Source organism: Tachypleus tridentatus, chromosome 9 (genome assembly GCF_004210375.1).
Source record: "Tachypleus tridentatus isolate NWPU-2018 chromosome 9, ASM421037v1, whole genome shotgun sequence".
NCBI classification, from domain to species: domain Eukaryota; kingdom Metazoa; phylum Arthropoda; class Merostomata; order Xiphosura; family Limulidae; genus Tachypleus; species Tachypleus tridentatus.
Window position 1 is genome coordinate 146,063,988 of NC_134833.1, and position 21,133 is coordinate 146,085,120.

General features: G+C 33.1%; 1 long non-coding RNA gene across 1 annotated transcript; it reads right to left on the bottom strand.

The window, feature by feature from the left end:
- Positions 1-14,966: 14,966 nt before the first annotated feature.
- LOC143226609 (uncharacterized) lies at positions 14,967-21,054 on the bottom strand. The gene is made up of 2 exons (XR_013014682.1): positions 20,877-21,054; positions 14,967-15,842 (listed from the first exon to the last, which is right to left on the bottom strand). It is a non-coding gene; the product is annotated as an uncharacterized LOC143226609 (long non-coding RNA).
- Positions 21,055-21,133: the final 79 nt, after the last annotated feature.

The following is a 21,133-nucleotide window of genomic DNA, read 5'->3' on the forward strand; positions in this document are numbered from 1 at the left end:
TGTACTACTTATTAAGTTAAATTAGTGTTTTACTCTTGTGAAAGGGGCTGTAATACCAACCTCAGAAGATATGTTTATCTTACTTGCCCCAAATGGTGATAACTTTTTATTTTATTTTATTTTAGTATTTAACATAGAAGCACACTATTTAGATTTTGAAATGAAAATAATTGATAAGAATATCAATATAAATATTTTTGATAAAGAAAAATATTCTGTCTTTCCAATATATATATATATTTGCCCTCATTTAATAGTAATGTACCATACCTTTCTGTTATAACTTTACAATTATTCCGATTTTGTAAAATTTGTAATAAGTTAGAATATTTTATTATTAATGCTTAATTATTGATAAAAAATTAATATTATATGGATTTAATAAAGAAACTTTAAATAAAATTATTAAAATGTTATGTAATAAATACAAAAATATATTAAATAAATATAAATAAATAAAAATTAAAGAAATTTTACTAAAACATTCTGATAACTATTTTTAGTTGTAAATAAGGTTATTGAATAACATAGCACTACTTCATGAAGATGAACACTTTACTGACTATAAAGATTTGTTTAGAGTATGAAAACTGATAGTTGTAGAAGACTTTACGGGTGGTAGTTGTGATTTTACCATTTGGTTTAGATACCTGGTTGATACCCTTCATACTAGTATAATTCATTTACTGGGCTACCAGTCACTGCCTCACTACCATAATGAGGGTTGAAATACTAATTTCAAGAGGTAAGTTTATTTAACTTACTTATCCCAAATGATAGTACCTTATTTTGCTTATTCTTATTTTTCAATTAATTATTTCTTCTTCTTTACGTTGGAGAGCAGTCACCTTCCCACAGCTGTCTGCAGGAAGTGAAAGGCGATATAAATGTGGGACGTTGTAGGCTTGAGCACCCACATCTCGCTCTTCTAACTTCTATTATATTAATTTTAATTTACATTGTTATTCCTTTATTTTCCTCTTTATCTTGTTTCTTTATGTGAGACTGGCGAACGGAGATTAAGACTGATAGACGGTGTATCCCCACCGCATTGTGGGTTCTATTTTCGTATTCACCTACAAAACCAAGGTACATTTTATATTCCATATTATAGCCTGTACCGTGGAATCCTTTAAGCATTTTTACTTTTTATTTTGTTTTGTTTGTTTTTGGTTATAACAAATTAACATTAGTCAGAGGTTTGGATTTGCTGTTTTTAACACACATAGTTATCCAGTACATATCTGTTTATGTATGCATGCGTGGTAAAAAAATAAACGTAGGATGAAGGAAAAGACAAAAATAAATGAATAGATGGATGGATTTTGAAATTTTTGTAATATTCTACCTTCTGCTATGAGCAAACATGTAAACTTGATACAAATTTGTATTAAAACAATTTTTGAACTAAAAAAATACATAACTTAGGTGTTTGTCAAGATATATGTGAAATTCTGAATTCAAATATGTACATATCAAAGATTTAATTATATTTAGGTTAATTAAAATGGAATCAAATACTTATAAATAATCGTTTAACAAAAGAAAAAGGAAAATCATATATAGCCATAGCTTTTAAACACAAGACACAATGACCCAGCTCCACGTTTCTTAATGCATTACACTGTGGAAGAGAACATATTTTACATTAAATCATTTCGGTCAATAGTTTATTTTAAACATGATAATTCATAGGACTTCTTCAACTATAAAAAAATTCACTGAAGAATTTAATTAAATAGAAGTTGATAAATGACCTTGTAATTGTAACAAGAATAAATCGAAGGATCCGTTTCATTATAATGTAGTTACAGGAAACTTGGAAATTATCAAAGACAAAGAATTAGAATCAATACTGACAAAAGATCAAAATTTAAAATTTAAAAATAAAACCAAAAAACAGAAATACTTCGAAAAATATTGATAATTATATTATCATAATAACTAAAACATATTATTTTCTATATTTCTTTCTGAATGGAAACTTCTTCATTAGTTCCATAAAAATCGTCCAAGAAACTTAAACTTATCTCAATACAAAATACATATTTCTTTTTATATTTTTAAAAAATTAAAATAAGTTCAAGAACGATTTATTATAGCCCCTATGAAAGTCCCTCAGGTTTTTACCAGAGGTGGGCAGAACACAAATAGCCCATTGTGTAGCTTTGTGTTTAATTACAAACAATCCAATCCCCTGTTGATAAAGCAGGTTGCAACCTTGACTTTATATGTAAAAAATTAAATGAATAAATTTCAACTAAAGAAATTAACAATACAAGTACATTTAACAGACGAACTCTAAATAAAAATATCAATATAATTACTGATATAAATAAAGCAACAAAAAAGTGGAATATACTTACAGATTCGTCTTCTCATTTACCATTTGTATATATATTTCTAAAATTACATAAAACTCCTATCAAGTTCAGATTTATAAATCTTTAAATGCGGTCTCTAAATCTGCATATGTTGTTTTTAATAATATTGAGGATGTGGAGTTCAAAAATGAAGACACTAATTTTAGATAATCCAGTTTAATAACTGTTTTTGGAACATTAAGAACACAAATTACAATGGACTTTATATAATAATCTCAATAATTATCCTTTATATATATACTACTGCAACCCTTGGAAAAACAAATATCTGCATATGAAAGCCGCAGACCTCCTATTTTGACAGATCTGGACTTCTCTGTTTTGCCGAGAATCTTCACGACACCACAGTACAAAAAAAATGTTTTCAAAAACTGTGGTCAGCCATATTCTCGTAGCTACATATTCCTTACACGTGACAAAATGTTTACGATACACACAATGACAGTATTGTGAAATAAGAGAAATGTTTCAACAATGAAACAGATCAAGTTATGATATTAATCTATAACATACTTTCAATGCATAGAAAATGACATTTTTATGTGATTCTGGACACACAGTTTTTGTATTGTTAATAAATTCTGGATGTTCTGATCTGAAATATATTCTTTACTTCTTTCGTTGATTTTAATAAGTAATGTATTTTAGGTAAACCTAGTTTGATTCAAGTGAAGCTGAATAGCTCTTAGAACTGATTAATTTAATACTATTACTTAGCTTTCTGCACACACACGTGGAGCACTTGCCTTGTTTACATCTTTACACATGCGTGGAACACGTTCCTTGTTTCTGTCTTTGTAGATGCACGTGGAGCACGTGTCCACGGTTACGAATGGTTTTAGATTACATTTTCCTCCCTTCGGAAATATTATCTATGAAACAAAGTTTTTTTTTAAATTATCACTAGTTTTTATTTAAAATCAGAGATTGTCTATTTCAGCCTTTTATTATATTAGAATTCCAAAAGTAATATTACTGAGTTAAATACTTATTGGCCATGTTTATCGAGTTTGGTGAGAAGTTTTCAAACAATCATAAATGATGGCTTTACGACCAAGAAGATGGTCTCTTTAGAAGTGTCTAACTTGAAATGTCGTACTGTACTAGAAGATAGAAGTGATTTGGTAAATGATGGATATTTAAATCCTTACAGAGATATTACTTTTAATTCCAAAACATTCTACTTTCTCTAATAGCACGTGACTAACAAGAAATGAAATGATTACTTTTCTGAATTCACTTTTACCATCCATTCTGTACTATAAACATAAGTAACAACAAGTAGAAACGATTTTTAATTAATACAATCAAACGGCATATCTCAACTTATTAAATCAATATTGTCAACAGTGGATCTCAACTTATTTGTTTAATATTGTCAATACTATATCTCAACTTATTAAATCAATATTGTCAACAGTGGATCTCAACTTATTTGTTTAATATTGTCAATACTATATCTCAACTTATTAAATCAGTATTGTCAACAGTGGATCTCAACTTATTTGTTTAATATTGTCAATACTATATCTCAACTTATTAAATCAATATTGTCAACAGTGGATCTCAACTTATTTGTTTAATATTGTCAATACTATATCTCAACTTATTAAATCAATATTGTCAACAGTGGATCTCAACTTATTTGTTTAATATTCTCAATACTATATCTCAACTTATTAAATCAATATTGTCAACAGTGTATCTCAACTTATTTGTTTAATATTGTCAATACTATATCTCAACTTATTAAATCAATATTGTCAATACTATATCTCAACTTATTTATTTAATATTGTCAATACTATATCTCAGCTTATTTGTTTAATATTGTCAATACTATATCTCAGCTTATTTGTTTAATATTGTCAATACTATATCTCAACTTATTTGTTTAATATTGTTTATACTATATCTCAACTTATTATAATTTATGCAGTTGACTAAAATAATTTTAAACTATTATTTCCTTATAACACGTCTTTATTTCACAAAGTATATTAAAATACTAACCTCCTCTTGTAACGTTTCTTTTAATAACTCTTTATTGTTGTAATAAACAAAATGACTATTACCCACATCGTTTGACGAAGTAATTGTTGTATGTTAAATCTGCGTTATCAAAATAAAAAAGATAGTATATTCCTATCTTATATTTTCTCTCAGCTATGATTTTTGGAAAGTGTGTGTGTTTTCTTATAGCAAAGCCACATCGGGCTATCTGCTGAGTCCACCGAGGGGAATCAAACCCTTGATTTTAACGTTGTAAATCCGTAGACTTACCCTGTACCAGCGGGGGACCACTTAGAAAAAGTTAAAAAAATTACAACGCCATGGTGTTCTAAACACATTTTAAAACAATTGTTTGTTTCTTTAATTTCGCGCAAAGGTACACGAGGGCTATCTCAAATAGTCGTCCCTAATTTAGAAATTTAAGATTACAGAGAAGGCAGCTAGTCATCACCACCCACCGCCAACTCTTGGGCTATTCTTTTACCAACGAAGAGCGGGATTGACCGCAACATTGTAACGCTCCTAGGGTTAAAAGGGTGACCATATTTGGTGTGACGGGGATTCGAACCCGCGAACCTCACATTACGCGTCGAGCGTCATAACCACCTGGCCATGCGGGGTCCGTCTCAAAATGCGTAGAGAGATTTATTAAAAAGGATGGTGCATCGATATAAAACAAGATGAAGCTGAACACGAGGAAAGCATATTGAATATCGAGTTCAAGAAATGTTAGAATGTTAGAGAGTGGGACAGTTTTAAACTAGATATGTGTACATCATAAAGATCCAGAATAATTCTATTGTCATTACAAAGCTTGTTCTCACCAACAGCATGTTTGATATGATATAGGTCCAGCTTATCTTACCAACAGCATGTTTGATATGATATAGGTCCAGCTTATCTTACCAACAGCATGTTTGATATGATATAGGTCCAGCTTATCTTTCTTAGCTTGTGTTCAGTGTTATTGATGAAATTCTCTGAAACTAGCTCTCAAAAGAGAACAAATTTTGGTAACACCACACTACCTCCAAATTTTGTAAACATTGTTCAATCGATCCTTTTTACTAGGATTTTAGCACAACTAGCTGACAAGCAGGAGCTCGAAAGTAACAATGCACGATCTTACACATAGACATACAAAGAATTAAAATTACTTACACATCTGATTTTTTTGGAAAATCAATAAAAACATAATACTTGCATCTTTACATATCAATCAGGCTTTATGTACTCTCGGTTCTGGGAAATTTGTGAAAAACCTGACTGTTCTTTCAGAAATTAAAAATAAACACTATTTTCAACAGCTGAAAGTAATAAGACTAATTATTTTGTTTGTTGAAGTTCGCATTAAGAACTTCCTGTCTTATTTGAAGTAATATGCTAATCTACACTACCCACCGCCAACTATTAGGCCACTTCTTTACTAATGAATAACAGCGGGATTTACCGTTTCTTATACCATCTCATGGCTGAAAGGACGAATACGTTTCATGACATGATTTAAGCCCTCGAACTGCATGTTGCAAGTCGTGGATACTAGCCATCTGGTCATGTTTATTATAAAAGGTAGCAAGCGAGTCGAGTGACCTAGCCACTAGGCTAGGCCTATAAAAAAACAAAATCAGGAGGTGTCAAGCGCACTTTATAAACCAAATATTTAAAAAATTATTTTCAATTCATAAGATCAGATGTGATATCGAAACATTAATTACACTTCTTTAACACTAGCAAAAAGTTTGCGTTAAAATACATATTTCCCCTAAAATGTTTTAAAATGTTCAGGCAATTATTAAAATAATTTTATTGGTTTCAGTGTAAATTGCCACAAACACAAAAATAGCCTCTTTGGTATAGATTATGTTCAACATGTTACCAAACAGTAAGAAGCGAAAACTTGAAATGAACATAATGGCCTGGCATGGCCTAGCGCGTAAGGCGTGCGACTCGTAATCCGAGGGTCGCGGGTTCGCGCCCGCGTCGTGCCAAAACATGCTCGCCCTCCCAGCCGTGGGGGCGTTATAATGTGACGGTCAATCCAACTATTCGTTGGTACAAGAGTAGCCTAAGAGTTGGCGGTGGGTGGTGATGACTAGCTGCCTTCCCTCAAGTCTTACACTGCTAAATTAGGGACGGCTAGCACAGATAGCCCTCGAGTAGCTTTGTGCAAAATTCAAAAAACAAACAAACAGTCTTCTGTAGTATATGCAGCTGATCAGTGGACGGCGCCACCTGTCCCTCAGTACTTCTTGGTTGTGAGAAAGAAAAACAGCTTCAAACAGAAATGGTGAGAAACGGGTTGAGGGAGACGTGGCTAGAACTTTAGCGTAGTGTTGTTTTTGGTTGATATTAAGCTACGCAAAGAGCTATTTGTGCTTGCTCTGCCCATCAGGGGTATCGAAACTAATGTGCCACTAGGGGCAGAATCTAAAAGGATAACAAATAGGATAAAAGCAATCCCGAGAATAAAATGTTTAAATTATAATAAAGACTCCGAAGACATGCATTTATTTCCTGAAAGATCTGAAGTGACTCTTTAGATATACCAATATATATACTAATACCCTTAATCTGTATTTCTCAATACAGTTATTTTCGTCATCTTCTGTAAAAATTAAAAATAAGTCTTGCATAAGTATCTGATTTACAGCAAGGGTTTGTTTGTTTGGAATTATGCGTAAATGGCCAAGCATGGCCAGGTGCAAGGCATTCGACTTGTAATCCGAGGGTCGCGAGTTCAAATCCTTATCACACCAAACATGCTCGCCCTTTCAGTCGCCAAGGTGTTGCAATATGACGATCAATTCCACAATTCGTTGGTAAAACAGTTGCCCAAGAATTGGCGGTGAGTGGTGATGGCTAGCTGCCTTCCCTCTAGTTTTACAGTCTAAAGTAGAGACGGCTAGCACAAATAGCCCTAGTATAGCTTTGCGCAAAATTCAAAAACAAACGCGTTATGCACAATGCTACACAACAAGTTATTTATACTCAGCTCACCACGCGTATCTAACCCAGATTTTTGGCGGTGTGAGTACACAAACATACTGCTATGCCACTGGGGGGCTTACAGTTTGGGATTTGTCCTTCCAATAATAAACTTCAATCATTTAGAAACGCAATAAAATTATATTAAACTTCAATTATTTTCTTGAAGTGAAACAAAATACGTTTAAAATTAGGATGAGGTTCTTCATACTTTTTAGCATTCTAATTTATGATTGTTATATCTTGGAATTCGGTGAATACGTGAAATCTTGTTTTCCATTTTCACATATATAATGCAATACTTAAGTTAGAAAATTTATTCATAAATTCTCGAGAGTGTGTTAAATCACCACAATAAATCATGCTTCACTGACAGAAGTTCTGATAGCCTTCACAGTTTACATTAAGTGAGTGATAAGTGTAAATAACTACTCTTGAGAAACTTTTAAGAAATTCCTTTTTTTATAGATGGCGTGATTTTAACTAAAACAAAAAGGCTTACATAAAATGAATGTTAACAGAAATGCACTTTGCGTATCACATCGAGGTACTTTCGAGATATGTGTTAGTTTGAGCCTAAGACTACACTATGTAACACAAATTTTGTTCCTGAGTAGTGTGTATTATTTCTTAATTGCTTATGTTGTAAAAGTACAGAAATGGCTATTATTCCCTGAAAGAAAAGGCAGGCAGTCAAAAGCACCCACCACCAGCTCATGAGCTGCTTTTCTGTGACTGGGACTTGAACGTCAATAGTGAAGAGAATCGATGCCACACACTGTATAACACGTATTTGCTGCAACGGGATGCGAACTACGAATCTTCAGCTATAGACTCCGCGCACGCTAACTTATAACCAGTTTCTGATCTAACTGAAAGGTAGAGAATTATGAAGAGTAAGTGATTTGTAAGACAGCAAACTGTGGCATTATATTAATTATAATTCTACTATGGCAACAACAATTTGCATCGAAAGTAACTTAAAAAAAAAGCACCCAGTTCAGAACATGAAGTATCAGCAATTGACGGTGTAAATAGCAAACCAGGTCACATACCTCGAAACACCCATAAGTCTCATGACTTGAAACACGAGTGTACCAAATTACGACCACTCTTACTAAACGTATTTGTATTCTATTATAATGACGAGAAACACAAGTACGTCAAGCTATGACCACCCATTTCCAAATAAGATTTATCCGCATCTCAAGCCAGCCCAAACATAGGCTATTGTTACCTCATAACGTTAAACACAGACTATTATTACGTCATAATGTTAAAAATAGAAATTCGTTCTCAGAAAAAATAAAGAAATATAATTAATAAAATAAATTACTTTGTCAAGTTGTGTTTGAAGAATTTCTAGTTTGTTTTCGTTCATTTTCTTCGTTATCAGTTTAACCTATATTCATATCGATAAATGGTTACTAGGATACCAAAAGACTGATTGTTATGACGTGTTTTTGTTCTTGCTGCTCTAATATCCAATTGACGTACAATGGTAAAGTGCTGGCTATTATCCTCACTCTGGATTCTTTCATCCATCTGTAACGGGAACAATTTGACACTAATGGGTTGTTTTGAATTTCTCGCAAAGCTACACGATAGCTATCAGCGCTAGCTTTTCCTACTTTAGCAATGTAAGGCAAGAGGAAAGGCAGCTATTCATCACCACCCACCGCCAACTCTTTTACCAAAGTATAGTAGGGTCGGCCATCACATTATAACACTCCCACGGGTGAAAGGACGAGCATGTTTGGTGTGGCGGGGATTCAAACCCGCGACCCTAAGAATACGAGCCGAGTTCCTGACCAATTGGCCATGCCGGGCCCGACACTTATGGCTAGCCTTCCTTGTTGCTGGAATAACGAGTGGAATAGATGTATACACCAACTGCCTCCTCCTTCATGTGTTTGCTGAAGCAACACTTTCATCACTATGATTTAAATTGCCATGCTTTAGAAAGAATCAACGAACTATTAGTATTAGTGGTCGTATTAAGAATATTAAACTCTTTGATTAAAAGAAAGTTGTTAGTTGCAACAAACTCTGCCTTTGTTAAGCTGAAGATGACCTAAGAAGGTTGAAACTTTATTTTGGTAAAAGTGTTGATACCTATGCCAGCCGTTCTGAGATACATTTTTACTTCCAGTGGATTTCACGCCATCAAGAAAGATTTTATGTTTATATATTACATACAGGTACATGTCCTGTGTAAAAAATAAAATAAAACAAATACATTTTTGTCTCTAATGCTGTTGTATTTACTTCGAATCTTCATTGTCTAGAAAATTTTTAAAAGGGAATCTCTTCCAAAGCGTGAAAATATGATTTATAAAACCGCCAACAGATGGCGGTGGTATCTAGATAAAGGATTGAATATTTTTCCTTTAAGATTAGGTAATGATTTCAACAGCACAATTTCTTCCTCTGATGAACTTCTTTTCTATTATATAAGCATTGATGATTATTATCTGATGTATAACTTATTTTCAAAAGAAAAAAATTTGCTGGAGCAGCTCTATCTAGTAGCCATGTCAAAATTTAACAAGAAATATATCAGTAATTAAATTCAGGCCACAAAACAAAAATAAGAAAACAGAGATTTTCTTTCGCTCATGAATTCAGTCGATCTTAACAGCCCACGAATTTAATACCTTCGTGTTACACGGATCAAGATGACGTGTGGAAAGTAACTGACTTGAGGAACGTGTTATCTTAAGGAAGAAATCATAGTATTTGTCTCGAGTTGTAGACCCGGCATGGCCAGGTGGGTTAAAGCGTTCGACTTGTAATCCGAGAATCACGGGCCCGAGTCCCCGTCACACCAAACATGCTTTTTTTTCAGCCGTGGAGGCGTTACAATGTTACGGTCAATCCCACTATTCGTTGGCAAAAGAGTAGCCCAAGAGTTGGCGGTAAGTGGTGATGACTAGCTGCCTTCCCTCTAGTCTTACACTGCTAAATTAAGGACGGCTAGCGCAGATAGCCCTGGAGCAGCTTTGTGCGAAATTAAAAACACAAATAAACTCGAGTAGTGTTATTTTTTTATGTTCCTGTACTATCTGCATTATACGTTTTATGTTCCTGCAGTGTTTATATTAAATTCATTACTTTCCTATAGTATTCGTAGCATATTTTTATGTTATGTTGTTGTAGTATTACCATTCTTTGACGGATTCTTATACACTAGTTTGTGAATATAACTTGACATTATGTCCACGTTAGGAAAATAAATCTTTAATTTTGTTCTTTAACATTTCTACTAGCATTTTCATCTTTTCATGGTCGTTAACTGTTTGAACGTTTCAAAGGAGGTTCAAATCTCTCTAACGTAAAATTAACTTCCTTGTGTAAAGTGATTTAATAAATACGGTAACAAGTCCAAATACTTCCGGAAAACACTGATTGACTTAACTTCCCATCTTTGTTCTAAAATTTTAACAACTATCTCTTATTTATAACTTAGCCCCACATCTGAGAAAAACTTGACGTCAAGTTAGAGCTTCCTAAGCATTGTAGGCCTATCTTTCCATGATGGACTTTCTATTTGTTTTGCAAATTATCTTACAAGTACAATTTGCAACAATACCATTTTACTTATTTTCCGTTAATGCATATGGTCAGCTGCTAAACTACTCACTAGACACAACTAGACTAAACTAGACACAAGTTTAGTAGCGTGTATTTACATGTGGTTCTTGCAAATAAGACTTATTTCCGGCTCAATACCAGCACTTCATACAAGAAATGTTAGGCATGTATCATCATATCAACTCACAAGACAGAATTCTCTCGATTAACATATATCATGTTACATAACTCTGACTAAAACTAGTGAGACTCCCCACAGAGACAATAGTTCTATTACCCTTGAATCTTTAATTGGACTTCTTATGATAATATAAAATCACCTCATTGCGAGTTTGATGTACGAGCAGGCTTGGTTCTCGCCAGACACCGGTGGCTGACTCTATATCAGATTGGGTCTCATCACACAGGTGGTGGTTTCTACATCAAATTGAGTTGTCATCAAACAAACGGTTGTCTCTATATCAGGCTGGATTCTCGTCAGACAGGTGGTTATTTCTATATCAGCCTGGATTTTCGTCAAACAGGTGGTTGTTTTTAAATCATTTTGGGTTCTTATCAGACAGGTATGTTGGTTGTCTGTTTATCAGGTTGGGTTCTCTACAGACCAGTGATGGTCTGCACCTCAGGATGGGTCTTTGTGATGATCTTAACACCCATTGAAGGTTGTTTAATCTAACCTGTATAACACAACTCACATGAGATGGTTGACATGGTGTCAACCCAACGTTCATCCTCATACCAGATAACCACGTAGGTATATTATCTTAACGCAAGGCTAAACGATACGCTAAATGCACCCTGTTCCTCATGTGGAATCGAATCCCGGATTTTAATGTTGTAAGTTTGTAAACTTACTGCTGAATCACTTGGTTAGAATACCGAGAACAGAGTTAATTAATACACTGTTTACACGAATTAACCAACAATTTAAGTTTATACTTTTACCGACCAGAGAAAACTGGTTTGAACAAATTGTAGATATCTAGAATACCTCTAACATTCCTCAGTCAAAATAATAATGTCACCGTAATTATTCAGCCATATTCATGTGCATGAGAAACATTGCTAATAATTTTATTTCTAGTTAGTTGCAAATTTGCGATTGATGGTTGGTTAATTTGCAAGTTGGAAGGCCCAACGTTTGAACCCTAATGTGCTTAGGAACACACCACATACATTCATTTAGCTTTAGGCATGCTATAAAATCATCAGTCATTCCCACGTTTCAGATAAAAGATGCAGTTGGTGCTCAGTGGATGCTGTATCTATAATCACCAACGTAAAATTAATAACAAGTATCTTTAAGTCTTGAGGACTGACGTGACATTTTATCCCACGTGTTAAATGATTAGTCGTTCAAATTACATACACCAAATCTATGTCGAACGCAATCTGTTAACACGTACTGCCATCTGTCAGTCAAATGTCTAGTCGTTTGCGCTAGTTTTCAATGAATAAACTGATTTAACATTTAGTACTAACTGAAGAGTAAACAGTAGAAATTTATTTTAAACAATACCCTGAATAAATAAACAATAAAACTAGTTTAATTAGAAAGTACAATAGCTGTAATGTTCTTTTTCTATAAAACTATGTCAATACAAAGTTACCCTCTAATACAAATAAAAACCTGTACAACCTTAAACTCCTATATTTTTTACTATTATTTACTATCGCCACTCTCCAAGATGTAATTTTACATATAATATATAAAAAAACATTCATATACAACTTTTCAACTTAACATTCATACCCTAATTCAAAGACACATTTTTCAAAGTGTACAAACATAAAATATGAATCTTATATATATGTATTAAATTCGTTCAAATACACTCAGAAGTAAATTACTGTTTTTCAAATACAACTCCCCTCATTTCAATTTCTTTACCAGTTCACCTTTAGTTAAACTTTTATTTTGCACACCCCCTCCCAGTGGCACAGTAATATGTCTGAAAGCGTATAAAGCTAGAAACCGAATTTCGATACCCGTGGTTGACAGAGGTTTTGGTAAAAAAACAACAACAACAACAAAGAAAACTCGTTCCGAAACAGATTCATTTTCGTTATTAAATACTGTATAATGTCTAGGGACAACAAGTGATCTGTTCGTTCATCAGGGCTGTCCAATCCTCCAAGCCAACCTCAATCTATTTAACATACAATGTATGTATATATTTAAAGTTTGATTTTGTTAATCATATACACACACGCACATACGTAATAATGTATTTGTCTTATAATCTCACTGCAAGCTAAATTATAACTAAGCCTAAAAAACTGTTACGGGTAGTAACAAACGTAAAAACATCCATAAACAAAATCACAAAACTGAAAACTTGTATCCATCTCGCCATGGACTAAATTAACTTCCACATCAAATTTGGTAAAACTCCATCTATAGGAGGTAAAATAGTAGTTAAAACGTCCATAAAAAACACAAAACTGAAAATTTATATGTACTCCTGCATGTAACTAATGAACCACCATGACAATTTTTGTGAAGATCCATCCACACCCTGTGAATTAGTTACATACAACAAACAGACAGTTCTGTTATATTTACCTGGGTTTCATAAATTCTCGTCACATAACTAACTTATTCTGTCGAAATTAAAACATCTATCAAAAAACGCGTTCCGGATCTAGTAAAACAGACAGATAAATTTAATAACAAATCTACGAGACCGCCCTCTTTGGAGATGAATTTTAATTAAAAATGGTTAATTATCAGAAACTGACAATCGTATGTTTTATCTTTTAAAATTTAATGTAGCCATACGAAATAGCAGACCTCCAGAACTGAGATATTCTGACTCCCATATGTTTATTTATTGTAATTAGACAGTACCTGTGTTAAATATGGTGCAGCATGAAGTAAAACTGTGTCAGGGAAGAGACAAAAAAAGCGAAACTATTCCCTAGGAGAAGATAGAATATGTTTTGTAACACATAAAAAAGAAAATAAATTACCAAAAAAGTTTAATAAAATAGGCTTCAGGAAGAATGATTATTATAAGCATATGATGATTGAAATATCTTCAAATTAAAACTGAAATCAATATAATAGTGTTACAACCTAAATATAGTGAGACGATGTCAGATTTTTTACGAAAAGGAACAACCGAGAAAACTAACTATTTAAGAAAAGACACTGGTAGGTTCGATCAGTGATAAGTCGAAATGTGTGAGGTATTGAAGCAAAATTATTATGGATATATGCAATGCTTCCAGAGTCTTAAGAATGCGTAGTTGTAACTAGCAATGTGAATAAGTTAGGGTTAAAACGGTTGCTTTGTTTTTGAATTTCACACAAAGCTACTCGAGGGCTATCTGTGCTAGCCGTCCCTAATTTAGCAGTGTAAGACTAGAGGGAAGGCATCTAGTCATCACCACCCACCGCCAACTCTTGGGCTACTCTTTTACCGACGAATAGTGGGATTGACCGTCACATTATAACGCCCCCACGGCTGAAAGGGCGAGCATGTTTGGCGCGACGGGGATGCGAACCCGCGACCCTCAGATTACGAGTCAAAACGGTTGCTAACAAAACAGAAATATTAAAAGTAATGACAAACAACGTTTTAAATAGTTTACAGATGAGAAAGAAATATAACTTTATTAATTATTTATAAATGGCTGACATAACAAGTGAGTCCGAGATCCAAACAACTTAAACCTAGTTCAAAAATTATTTATATTTAATCTACAATAATTGTTTGATTCTGTTTTAAGAACAAATATGCACAATTTATGAGTTGCTCCTCGTGGGGATTTAACTCCTAATTTTAACGTTATGAGCCTTCAAGCCTCTGCTGAATCATCAGGGTGCAAACGAATTTTAAATGTATGATAAAAAAGTATTCATGCATATTGTATTATTTCGAATGAAATGTGGTCACATATATTCAAAAATTATAATTATTATGAACAAGGCGTTGCTACAACTAGAAATTACTATAATTGAAATACAATCTGATTTCTAACGTGTTACGTTTTATTCGTTTATTCATCTTATTTAAAATAGCATAACAATGGTAATGAAAAACACGAGAAAGATAGTGGTATTTAAAACAATGTTTGTTTATATTTATTATATACTTACCTTCAGTGTTTTTATTCTATTATTTCAGCTATCAATTTACGTTTTAACATTTTCAGCGCTCGGGAATCTCCGTGAATCCACTTTTGAGCGCTTTGGCACTATGGGTAAATTAATAAGAACCATGGATAGTATATTTAGCACTATGAGTTACAGTAACAAGTACCTTGGTTGACATACTTACCATCGTAAGTTTCATTAATAAACATCATGGGTGACATATTTAGCACACGTGTTTGGTTTACGGCTAGTTTCCTGCCATTCGACAACACCCCGAATGGTTATATAAATGAAAAATAACATTACATTTCTTTGTAAGGAATAAAATTCGAATAGATTCTTAAACAGTTTATAAGTAAAGGAAACGTTTCAAAGGAGTCCTTTGATTTTATTCATGGAAATGATAAAATCGTAAAGCAGAACGCTTTGTACAGCAATGGCTTCGAAAACCCTCAGCTAATCCAAAGCAATGACATCATATTCAAAATTAAAAATTGTATTAGGCAAAACGAGCCCTCTGCCCCAAAACACTTGAGATAAAGTGGGGCATTTTTCCGCTACTATTGACAACATAACAAAAAGATATTTGAAATGATTCATGAGCTTCTGGCGTCACCTTGAAACTAAAGGCTGCTTCTATAGGAAAGATGGTCAAACTCCAATGGACTACAGAACCGGCACGCTCCTATATTCAAATACAATGGGCTTTCGTTGCCTTTGGACTGCTTGAACGTCAATTGGAAGCTAACGTCCAGATGGATTACCTGTAAAAAGTTGGTCAAGATTTGTGGACTGTTGTTCGAAGTAGCTTGTTACAATAAAGACTGTGTAACAGAAATACGGCTATCCAAAAGAAGGAACGCAATCAATGGCACAGCGTGTAGTTGCACTGCAAATTTTAACATAGAAACAACAATAAAGGAAACTCATTTTGAAACAAATTCTGTTCCGTTATTAAATATAATGTTTAGGAATTACAAGGGACCTGTTGATCTATCTCGGCTATGCCATCATCCAAGCCGACCTAAAGCTATTAAATATACAATATATACATACACATAAAGCCACCTCTTATAAATCATATATAGATTACTGTATTTGTCTTCCAATCTCACTGCAAGTTGAATTATTACTAAGCCTAAACTTCCTTTATACTACTAAAATACAAGTTAAAATCTTATACCTGTTTTTGCCAACTATTACTAAAGTTAGTTATATTTTGTTATTCAATTCCATTTTCTGAAGATAAAAATAATAAAACCAAATAGCATTCAAATATCAACAACATAAAAACAACTTTTTATCTAACGTCTTCTCTTTTCACATAATGCTCCCCTCTCTCTCTCTATATATATATATATATATGTGTGTAGGTGTGTTTGTGTTTGTATTTATATTGGTATCACTAGTTTTTCATTGCTTCAACACTAAAGCACTCAAAGTTTTCTGGAAAATAAATTTTTAATCATAAATATTCATCAGATTGCATTATTCTTGGAAGTTTCTATTTTAACCAAAATTACCATTATTCTTACAATCTGATTGTAATTTTAATTGGCATATTACGTACACCAACTGATGTGTTAACATTATGTACATTTCTCTGATAAAACACAAAAAAATTGAAAAGTAAAATTGTTTGTTTGTTATTAAGTACAAAGCTAAACAATAGGTTGTGTTCATTGCAGGAGTTGAAACTTGATTTTTAACAGCACAAGTCCTCAGACATACCACTAAGCCAACAAAGAATAAGCTTCTATTAAAGTTTTAATCATGAGAAATGAACAAACATAAAAACATTTCTGTTGTTTATATTAAAAACCTCTGCAGTAACTTTAAACTGTATATCTGTGTGTGTACACACATACACTTGATTTTTCGCAGATTCAAATCCACATCATACCAAACATGCTTGTGTTTCAGCTGTAGGGGCATTATAATGTGATGGTCAATCACACTATTCATTGACAAAACAGTAGCCCAAGAGTTGATGGTGGGTGGTGATGACTAGCTGCCTTTCCTCTTGTCTTACACTGCTAAATTAGGGACAGCTAATACAGATAGAAATTTTGTAGTTTTGCACAAAATTAAAATCAAACACTTGATTTTAATTTTAAATCTTCCAATGTTACTCCACAAAACATTTTGGGTGTGTTTTCTTATAGCAAAGCCACATCGAGCTATTTATTGAGTCCACCGAGGGGAATCGAACCCTGATTTTGCATTGTAAATCTGAAGACATACCGCTGTACTAGCGAGGGACGGTACACAATGGGCTCTCTGTACTCTACCCACCACGGGTATCGAAACCCGGTTTTTAGCATTGTAAGTCCGCAGACATACCGCTGAGCCACTGGGGGGCAACATTTTGGGATTTGGGGTGTAGTCTCTCAATCCTCACAGAATCAAAATAAAGAAATAAAACAGCTACTAATGAATAAAAAACATGGTACGGTAAAAGCCAATGCACTCTTGTGAGAAAGAAAATGTTGACAGATTAATCTCTTAAATGTAGGATGATATATGGCTTTACAAAATTGTACCACCATACATATTTCACGTAGTTTAAATTTTGAAAGCCCACAAATAAATATTTACAGTATTTATGAAATTCGTTATAAAAAATACAGAGTTCCAGAACTAGTTTAAGAGTCCTAACAGATACAGATATATATTCTGTGACATGGTTCTTTCTTTTCAGATTCTTGGATCAACGTAATTCAATGTCCAGTTAACAAGAAGGAAAACTGTTAAAAGATGAAATAAATTAAACTCCAGTACTGATCTAACCTGTAGGCCAAAGTTTTCAGTCAGTTCAACTGCACTACACATTCAATAAATCAACTGACTCGCACAAAATATTGCAATAGTTGAAAGAGATCCACTCTTGAAAATTTTCCCTTGAAACAAATTTTTTTTATCTAATTTCATTTAAACTGACTTCTTCATAGAATGTCATTATACATTTGAATATACTATAACTTATGTCCCATTCGCAGAACATTCTTTACTTCCTTTAAAACCCCGTAGAAAAATTATCTGGCCCAAGGACCTTGTCATTCTTCAAACTTCCCAGTTTTTTATTAACCAGTTCAGTGGAATCACACTGTCTAACCTCAGTGCCATCTATTATAAGCTGTTATCAACTGTTAGACACAAGCCTTCCTTTATCACCCCTCAAGTGTCTTACTCCAATCCTAAGATTTTGTTAACCCTTAATGTTTGTAATTCTTACATTTTCAGCCAACTTTTATCATACATCATTTTTAGTGTTCTAATTTTCTGTTTCACCATTTTCTTGTGATCTTCTAAGTCCCCTTTGGTACAAGTCAATTTAAATTTCTTAAATTTGTAATGTTTTACATTAATTTCTCATACCCTTGTGAGTGAAACTGGTTTTCCTGTTGCTGGTAACCTCATATGTTGAGCTTGAACATTTGAAAATATATCTTCAAACAATTCCCATGTTTGATGAGCACCTCCAACTGATTCAGTTGCCTAATTCACAACAGATAATTCTTGCTGCATCTCTTAAAAATGTGCTCTTTTGACATTTGTAACAAAACATCAAATTTAATAGAGCTGTGTCCACTTGCACCCACATATTTACCAATTTCAATTCTCTTAACAATTTTGTATCAGAAATTAACAATAAATCTAGAATACCATTATTTCTAATAGGTTCTTTAACTAATTGGTGATGAAATCCATCTTGAATAGTTTTCAGAAACCTCTTTCTCTTATGGTTTGGCCTTAGCATTTCACTATCAATATGTCTGAAATTAAAATAATCCATGATTATAACTTCATTAACAGCTAAATACTTAATGTAATTGTAAAGTTTCTCCTGTCATCACTACCCAATGGTTAATTCCCCCACTGGTACATCAGTAAGTCTATGGATTTACAACACTAAAATCGTGGATTTGATTCCTCTCAGTTGGCTCAGCAGATAACCCAATGTGGCTTTGCTACAAGAAAAACACACACACTTCTAGCATTACAACAGTAAGAAATAAACCTATACTAAAAAATACTTCTAAATTCATTTCCTATGTTAAACTTTACTTATTCTTTTTGAATTTAGTTTTTCCTGGCTCTCACCACTGTTGGTCCGAGTTCAAATCTTCCCTTAAAGCAAGTTACTACCCTTTACAAACATGCCAGCCCATTCTCTATTTAATTGTAAACCATTCATTACAAAAAGTTCTCTTCAAATACTGGACTGATCCCATAAATCCAACAAACCAATTTGCTTATCCCTACATATTAATATACATTAACCTCAATCTAGCACTTAGCCCTAGTGACATACTCATAATTTCATACCTGCAGTAAATTATTAGCATTATTCCAGACATTAAGTTATAGCCTTTTTCTTTAAATCCCTTTATCAACCTTTGTACTTATTAATTAGCTCATCTAACATATCTTTACATTACAAAAACTGCATCAGTGCTAACCACATTTCTTATGTCTTGTTCTCATCAATTGTACCTTCTATATGTGCTCCTCTGTAGCATAATCTAATTATTTTCTCCCTATTTACCCCACAGACTATTCTATCGACGTCTTGTCAATGAATCACCAATAACCCTCATCATCACACCCTTCTCTGACTATTTTGTTATTCTTTCTTTTCAATAGTTCCTCATCTGTAGAAGCCATGTACTAAAATCCGTTACTCAACAAGTTGTCCTTATTATAACTAATCCACTAATCTTCATCAATTTCCTTTAGCTCTAACAATACTTTAACTTACTAAAAGTCATTATTAGTTGATGTATGCCTTCCACGTAAAACTCTTCCTGAAATAGTGCTACCATTTCCCACAGTCTATAATTCCGTGTATCTATTACCTGCACTTTAATTTGGATAGCTTCCAACCTGCAAATTCTACATACAAAATACACTGCTACTAGCTTCTTTACAAGTACATACTCTTCCAGAGTTCCTAAATGCAACCCACTCATTGCACATATTACACCTAATAAACTGCGAAAGTTAAGTCCTACACTAGTCTTAACCATTGTATTTGGGTCTTAAATAAATACTCAATACTAAATTAAAACTACTGTTAAGCCTAAGATTTTAGAATCAAGTACGCAGGTTTGTCACCACTTTACGTTCACACTAAATTAATTTACTTTTACGTTTTAGTAGTGACAAGTAAGTAGTCTTTATGTTACTTGATGTTTACGTAATACAAATAGTAATATTATATTGGGTTGAGGAATAATTCGTGAGCGTTTTTTCAAGTTAAAAAAATATATTCATAAATGAAACGCTTTCGCAAAATATTTCATGTCATTTGGTAGATAATTGTTTGCTCTAATAGATGGTGTGTTTGATTTTCATATGTCTGTAATGTTTGCTTTCAATTACAGCTCATTAAATGGAATGTCAAGTGGACAAAATCGAGCACTTTCGACACCATCTGCTTTTCGCATTTAATTTCTTGCAATTTCGTTTAAAACAATGCATACTATATACCTAGGTATTACATGAAATAAAGTATCATAATAAATGTTTTGGGTGTAATGTGTTCATGCATTGAAATATTGTATGGTCTTGCATGTAATGCTTGAATGAAATTATTTAAAAACGCTCACGAATTATTCCTCAACCTAATACAATGTATTTAGCCTGATTTATAACCTCCCTATAATTTATAAACTGGATTTAAACTAACGGATCTAAACTCAAGTAAAATATATAATACTGAAAAAAGAGAAAATAGAGTCTTTAGACTGCATTTGTTTAATAATACAATGTATTTAATCTGTTTAACAATTTACCAGTGAGATGAACTACAGCTAAGCCTAATAGTCATAGTACAATTTCACACCCAAGCCCAACGTTCTAGCAGAAGTGTTGGTTACACCACTAAACGTTTACTTAAACCCTACAACTTTGTTTACCAAATTTACTAAATCTAGTTAATCCTTGACTATTCGACACAGATTACTACAAATGCTGATAGCCGTAGGTGTATAATGTGACAGTCAATCCAGTTGGTAAAACAGAATATCTTTCCAACATCTCTGCTAAATTA